Source organism: Rhinatrema bivittatum, chromosome 12 (assembly GCF_901001135.1).
Source record: "Rhinatrema bivittatum chromosome 12, aRhiBiv1.1, whole genome shotgun sequence".
NCBI lineage: Eukaryota > Metazoa > Chordata > Amphibia > Gymnophiona > Rhinatrematidae > Rhinatrema > Rhinatrema bivittatum.
This window is the reverse complement of record NC_042626.1, coordinates 75051325-75059114: the sequence shown is the minus strand read 5'-3', so window position 1 is coordinate 75059114 and position 7790 is coordinate 75051325. Positions and strand designations below refer to the sequence as shown.

At 49.7% G+C, this 7790-nt stretch overlaps 1 long non-coding RNA gene across 2 annotated transcripts; it reads left to right on the top strand.

Moving 5' to 3' along the window:
* The first annotated feature begins 3285 nt into the window (after positions 1–3285).
* LOC115074534 lies at positions 3286–7568 on the top strand. 2 transcript variants are annotated; one of them, XR_003852265.1, is made up of 4 exons: positions 3286–3321; positions 3507–3587; positions 4320–4455; positions 7207–7568. It is a non-coding gene; the product is annotated as an uncharacterized LOC115074534 (long non-coding RNA). The 2 variants fall into 2 exon arrangements; XR_003852264.1 differs by lacking the exon at positions 7207–7568 and having other exon boundaries at positions 4320–4581.
* Positions 7569–7790: the final 222 nt, after the last annotated feature.

Below are 7790 nucleotides of genomic sequence, written 5' to 3'. Positions count from 1 at the left end.
CAGAAGGGAGCGCGGCGCGGAGGGAGTGGATGCTCTTGCACTCCCGTGGCCAGAGGACCAATTGCTCTATGTCTTTCCTCCTTGGCCCCTTGTGGGCAAGGTCATTCGCAGGATAGAAAGCCACAGAGGCCTCGTGATTCTCGTGGCTCCAGAATGGGCCCGACGTCCCTGGTTCGCGGACCTGCTCCTCCTGGCGGTGGATGGACCGATTCGGCTGGGTCACCTTCCCCGGCTCCTGCACCAGGGTCCTGTATTTTTCGACCAGGCAGAACTCTTTTGTCTTGCGGCATGGCTTTTGAGCGGCGGCGTCTCCGCCGCAGAGGTTACCCGGAGGCGGTGATCTCGACGATGCTTAAGGCCCGCAAGCCCTCCACGTCCGCGGCCTATGTTCGAGTGTGGAAGGTCTTCGAGTCCTGGTGTGCTGGTCGGGACGTCCGGCCCACGGAGGCGACGGTCGCACTAATCCTTCAGTTCTTGCAGGACGGACTGGATAAAGGTCTCGCTTATAATTCTCTCCGCGTACAAGTGGCGGCTTTGAATATCTTAGTGCGGAACACGTCCTCGCTCCTGCTACATCCGGACATCGCCCGGTTTCTGAAGGGGGTTCAACACGTCCGACCGCCGGTCAGGGACCCCTGCCCCTCGTGGAATCTTAATCTAGTACTTCGGGCACTGGCAGGTGCTCCATTCGAACCTCTCCAAGGATCCACACTTAAAGACCTCACGATGAAGACAGTCTTCCTCCTAGCGATATGCTCCGCTCGGCGTATCTCGGAGCTTCAAGCGCTATCCTGCAGGGAGCCTTACCTGCGTATTTCGGATGCCGGGATTTCGCTTCGCACGGTGCCAGCTTTCCTGCCAAAGGTGGTGTCGTCCTTTCACTTGAACCAGACGGTTGAGATCTCGGCTTTTTCTCCAGAGGATTCTCGGACGCTTCGCCATCTGGATGTGAAGCGGGTGCTCCTCCACTACTTAGAGGTTACCAATGACTTCCGGGTATCCGATCATCTGTTTGTCCTCTGGTCGGGACCTAAGAAAGGTTCCGCCGCGTCGAAGACGACCATCGCCCGCTGGATTAAGGATGCCATCTCGGCGGCTTACATTGGTTCTGGACGAGACCCACCCAGGGGAGTTCGAGCCCACTCTACTCGCTCGCAAGCAGCATCCTGGGCTGAATCTCGTTCCGTGTCTCCACAGGAGATCTGTCGGGCGGCGACTTGGAAGTCGCTGCATACCTTTGCCAGGCACTATCGGTTGCACCTGGCGCCTTCGGGATCCGGTCTCTTTGGGGATCAGGTCCTCCGAGCAGGGCTTTCAGGGGCCCACCCGGTTTAGGGAAGCTTGGGTACATCCCACCGTCTGGACTGATCCTGGTACGTACAGGGAAAAGAAAATTATTCCTTACCTGCTAATTTTCGTTCCTGTAGTACCATGGATCAGTCCAGACGCCCACCACGCTGGGATCTCATGCTCCTGCTCGGGTTTTCGTCTGGATGGCTGTCTTGTTGGCTGTCTTTTCTTTCTTTCTTCCGCTAAGTTTCTTTCGGGGTTACAACTCCTCACAAGTTGACTGTTCCGACCTGAGTTGCAGGTCGTCTTTGTTATCGTTCTTGATGGTTTAGTTACGTCAGGTTTCTTGATCCAACTTGTTCTTTCCATTGCTATTTTCAGCTTTGTTATCCATGATACTGAGCTCCAGCAGAGGGTGCGCTAGCATATGAGGTGCCACCCTCGAGCTCTGTTCTGACTCCATCTGCTGGACGGGGGACATAACCCACCGTCTGGACTGATCCATGGTACTACAGGAACGAAAATTAGCAGGTAAGGAATAATTTTCTTTTATCTACCATTACTACTTCTGTATGATCTGATTTTATTTGTTCTACCCTCCCATTGCTCCAATAAACTCGCTTTCCTAAGTACTTGGCACCGTGATGTACTGAATCAAAGTTTGTGCGTGGCTATTGGTGTAGGGAATAAGCTCCTGGGTTCAAGGCCCCAGGTCTAATCCCAATAATTGTGTGTGCTTATATTGGGTAAGTTCCGAGGTAGTCCTGTGTGCACAAGGACCGCAGTGAGATTAGCCCCCCAGCTCAGCGCCCCTGGGGGGTCTGGGCCTTGCTTCTGGTGGCCTGTGCTCGGGTGCTGGGCGAGGTGTGTTGTGTCATCCCTCCCGCTTCGTGTTCCGATGATGCACTCCTGTACTGCAGCGGGAGCAGGCAGAGGAGGCAAACCTCGTGGAGCAGGAAGATGACATGGAGCCACACAGCCTTCTGCAAAGAAGAGCCAAAGACGCGCCGGGGCTCCGAGCTCAGCCACCCTCTTCCTGCTGCTGCTTGCGTAAGTCTCGCCCTTCCGAGGAGAAGAGGTTCCTGTGTTACCTTGCTCCATTCCACCATGACGGGGGCTGCACCTTGACTGTGTGTATGCGTCTGTAGCATGCTTTGTACTTCCATGGAGCTGGAATGTGCACCCTATATGGAAAACATGTATTTGTACAACAAGTCTGTAATAGTGAAGTAATGCCAGAGTACAGCAGACGATGAAAATAAAGTGGGCAGGAGTAACCTGCACCGAGCAGCAGTTGCAACCCCACAACAGCAGGGGGAGCCCAATGAGAGGAGGACAGAGAGTTTGTGGTGGGTTGCATTTGAGGATTTTATAGGCTTTTTACCAAGAGAGGAGGAATCTCAACGGGGCGGACTGGATGGGCCATTTGGGTCTTTAACTGCTGTCATGTATTATGTTACTGTATAAGCTCCCCTGCCTGTGACTGCAACTCCATTTATACAAAATGAAAATCAGGCCGAAATGACAGCAAAGGGCTGAGAGAAACTGTTGTGATGGTGATAGGATTCCTTGTAAGGCTCAGAGGGAAGTCAAGCCAAGTCACCACTTTTCTGGGCTGTGTACCACCCACCCACGTCCCCTGATGGCCTTCCCATATGAGCTGCTCTGCTGGCAGTGAGAAAGATGCACGTGGGTCACCTCGCCACATGTAATGCAGCAGCTATGCTGAGCGTGTGCCACCTGTGCCTCGCCGGCGGGCTGACACAGGGGCCATCACCTGTCCCACCCCGCAGGGCACCTCACCATGGCACGCCGTGCTGCGCAGTCTGCAGGATGCTTGCTTTAAACATTGTGATCATGCTGGATTAGAAGCTTACTTGCAAAGCTGCCTGGACATACCCTGGCTCTCTGCCCTCATGTCTCCTCCCCTCTCCTGCAGCAAAGCAAATTCTCGTATATGTGCTAATCCGACATTCTCACGACCTTCCTTATGGACAGAGACCTTTCACAATGCACATGCCGCCACCTCTGGTATTGAGAGATCCATTTGTAATATGACAACTTCTGTTAATACCCAATCAGACTTAAGTAAACTGAGGCACAGGGAGACAAAGTGATGTTCCTAGGGTCATGCACTGAGATTGGAACTGGGGGCTGAGTTTGGAGGGATGTTTGCATGCTATTGATCCTTATCCATGGTGTTTTGTTCTCTGCAGTTACCAGAGGCTGAGCTTCGACACTCACTGGTGCACTCTGTCAGGTGCAAAGAGACATGAAGGTTATCTTGGAGAATTTAGGTGAGGAGTACAAGGGGCAAAGGAAAAGGTAGACTGAAATGGGAGGAAGTGATGAAGGCTGACCCCCTCTCTGCCTCTCTCCTCTCCTCCTGCCTTTGATCCCGTCCTGGCACCGGGATGGGACAGCATCTTCCCATGCAATGTCAAACAACACAGTGATACTCGGACAGGATGGCACCATAGCTACTGTCCCCTGTGCCCAAACAAACAGGGCTGACATAACGAGACCAATTTAGGGCAATGCATTCCTGCTGACAGCCAGGGAATTCAAAAAAGCCAGCTGTCAGCTGCGGAGTGACACAGACACTTATATCAGAGCATTCCACTGTAACCTCTGACCTTACCTCCCACGTACACACACATGATCTCACAAACACACTGTCTGCCACAAACACGCTCCCCTCCCCCTCCAGCTTTCCCAGCCAGACCAGAGTGCTACAGCTAGACATCAGTTGTACTGTGGGCACAGGGTGGCTGATTACCATGGCTCTAGCCAACAGCAGAGGTTTGATGGTCTCCGTGGAGCAGTCATTTGGAATCACTTTGCCCCTGGGGCATGTATGGCAGTGCTCCACGGCCTTCATTTCAGCAGGATCACCTGGATTGTAATTTTATATTGTATTGTAAAACTGTGATTTTATATTGTAACCCGCTCCGAACTTGGGAGGGGCGGGATATAAATACTTTTAAATAAAAGAAATAAAATTGTGATGCTTCTTCCTTGCTGCACAGGGTTCACCAGTGAAGTGGCTGCCCTGCTGAGCGTGACCTGCAAAAGCCTGAAGAATGCATGGCAGGCCTGGCGGCTGCTGCAGACACTAGCAGAGGAAACCAGTGTGTTTGAGCAGTAGCACAATCCCCCTGCAAGGTACTCTTTGTGCTGGTTTGTACCTACTGCCTCCAGCCTTCTCCCAACGTTTAATAAGAACATAAGAACTTGCCATACTGGGTCAGACCAAGGGTCCATCAAGCCCAGCATCCTGTTTCCAACAGAGGCCAATCCAGGCCATAAGAACCTGGCAAGTACCCAAAAACTAAGACTATTTCATGTTACTGTTGCTAGTAATAGCGGTGGTTATTATCTAAGTCAACTTCATTGATAGCAGGTAATGGACTTCTCCTCCAAGAACTTATCCAATCCTTTTTTAAACCCAGCTACACTAACTGCACTAACCACATCCTCTGGCAACAAATTCCAGAGCTTAATTGTGCGTTGAGTGAAACGCACTCTGATGTCCCAAAGCCTCTGATGTCCCAAAGCCTCTATCAGTGGTGGCATCTGGCCAGTGCCCTCTGCTCACACCACCTCTGAATCCTGGGATTTTGCATCCCCTCCTCATTGCAGTGACCATCCTCATCCAGGGTTCATTCACCAGGCAATCACTGGCCCTAAATCCCACCAGGGGGGAAGGGAGGGGGGTCAACCCCTGCGCAATGACTGAAACCCCCCTCCCCCTCAGCCTGTGAATGCTCCTCTGCAGCCCTGAGAAGTGGAAGATGGGGGGGGGGAGAGGAATAGAAAGCAGGGCTGATGAGAAGCAAAATAACACCCACTCCCTCCTGCTCAGCATTGCTGAGGTCTTGATGTAATTCCTGACGCGGGCCCCACCCTGGAAGAATGTGGTGAAAAAATCTGATGGGAAGGGATGGGGATTTCTGATTCTTAGCTTCAAAATGGCTCTGGGTTGTTTTTTTTTTTAGCATTAGCACATCACTTGGCTCATTTATTATACGGAATGCAGGTGTAACTCATGAATATTTAGTGTGGGGATCTGGAGAACCAGAGAATGGCTGAGCAGTGTTCCCTAATTCAGTCTTCGGGGACTGCTTGGTGAGTTGGGTTTTGGGATATCCACAATGAATATGAATGAGATATATTTGCATGTACTGCCTTCACTATATGCAAATATCTCATGCATATACATAAGAAGTGCCATTCTGGGTCAGACCGAAAAGTGGCTCCAGTTCTTGTTGCTCACTCCCTATGAGAAGTTGTGGGTTTCCTGGAGTCACAATAGAAACATGGAAGATAAGAGCATAAGATGTGCTGGGTCAGACAAAGGGCCAGCGAGCCCAGAATCCTGACTCCTGAAAACCTGACTGGCCTGGGCTGAGAAGTGCTGGTTTGTTGGATGACCTGCTAGAGCCAGGGTGAGGGGTCCTTCAAGGTCCACAGAGCGATATATATGAAATAACCTGCTTTTCAGACCAGATGTAAGTAAGTAATATGTAAGTAAGACCAGATGTAAGTAAGATGTAAGATGTAAGTAAGTAAGTAAGACCAGATGTAAGTAAGATGTAAGTAAGACCAGATGTAAGTAAGATCCTGAAAACCTGACTGCTCTGGGCCCTTTTCACCCTAAGAACTTAAGAACATAAGAACATGCCATACTGGGTCAGACCAAGGGTCCATCAAGCCCAGCATCCTGTTTCCAACAGTGGCCAATCCAGGCCATAAGAACCTGGCAAGTACCCAAAACCTAAGTCTATCCCATGTTACCGTTGCTAATAATAGCAGTGGTTATTTTCTAAGTCAACTGAATTGATAGCAGGTAATGGACTTCTCCTCCAAGAACTTATCCAATCCTTTTTTAAACACAGCTATACTAACTGCACTAACCACATCCTCTGGCAACAAATTCCAGAGTTTAATTGTGCGTTGAGTGAAAAGAACTTCCTCCGATTAGTTTTAAATGTGCCACATGCTAATTTCATGGAGTGCCCCCTAGTCTTTCTATTATCCGAAAGAGTAAAAAACCGATTCACATCTACCCGTTCTAGACCTCTCATGATTTTAAACATCTCTATCATATCCCCCCTCAGCCGTCTCTTCTCCAAGCTGAACAGCCCTAACCTCTTCAGCCTTTCCTCATAGGGGAGCTGTTCCATTCCCCTTATCATTTTGGTAGCTCTTCTCTGTACCTTCTCCATCGCAATTATATCTTGTTTGAGATGCGGCGACCAGAATTGTACACAGTATTCAAGGTGCGGTCTCACCATGGAGCGATACAGAGGCATTATGACATTTTCCGTTTTATTCACCATTCCCTTTCTAATAATTCCCAACATTCTGTTTGCTTTTTTGACTGCCGCAGCACACTGAGCCGACGATTTCAATGTGTTATCCACTATGACGCCTAGATCTCTTTCTTGGGTAGTAGCACCTAATATGGAACCCAACATTGTGTAACTATAGCATGGGTTATTTTTCCCTATATGCATCACCTTGCACTTGTCCACATTAAATTTCATCTGCCATGTGGATGCCCAATTTTCCAGCCTCACAAGGTCTTCCTGCAATTTATCACAATCTGCTTGTGATTTAACTACTCTGAACAATTTTGTATCATCTGCAAATTTGATTATCTCACTCATCGTATTTCTTTCCAGATCATTTATAAATATATTGAAAAGTAAGGGTCCCAGTACAGATCCCTGAGGCACTCCACTGCCCACTCCCTTCCACTGAGAAAATTGTCCATTTAATCCTACTCTCTGTTTCCTGTCTTTTAGCCAGTTTGTAATCTGGCTAAAAGACAGGATGAGGCACTATGACTTTGAGCCATGAAAGGAAGAGTTGTGGCCTGACCAGTAGTGACAGCTCTTGTTTCCTTCCTAGGATTGACTGGTTGTGCTGCACCTGGAGGAGGACCAAGCAGTACTATCCCCTGGAGAGCAAGGAGCAGAGCCAGGGGGAGCCTCCTGTCACCACTGTGGAAGCTGCCCCCATCCTTATCACACAAATATCGAGCAAATCAGCAGGGGGAGGAGAGGATGGGGATGAGGAAAGCTTCCTGGTTAATTTACTGGAATGAGGGGCTCTAGTTCCTTGTGTCCCACCCTTCACTGCCTGGGGTAGGACACTGCCACAGAGAAGAGAAGGAATGCCTCTTTCAGCAGAATTCATCATACACAAATATGGTTTTTAAGAAAGATATTTCTTTAATAAATAGAATATCTAATTGCTGCAGAACCGGAACACGTGACTCCTTCATCCTTCTCACATCATGAGCTACATCTCTGGATCACTGCCTAAAGCCTGCCCGAGTCCCACTTATTTGTGTATATGAGAGAGGATACTGTGTCCTTGCAGTAACAGAAGATTGCCATACTGGGTCAGATCAAAGGTCCATCCATCCCAGTATCCTGTTTCCAGCAATGGCCAATCCAGGTCACAGGTACCCGGCAGGATCCCAAGGGGTA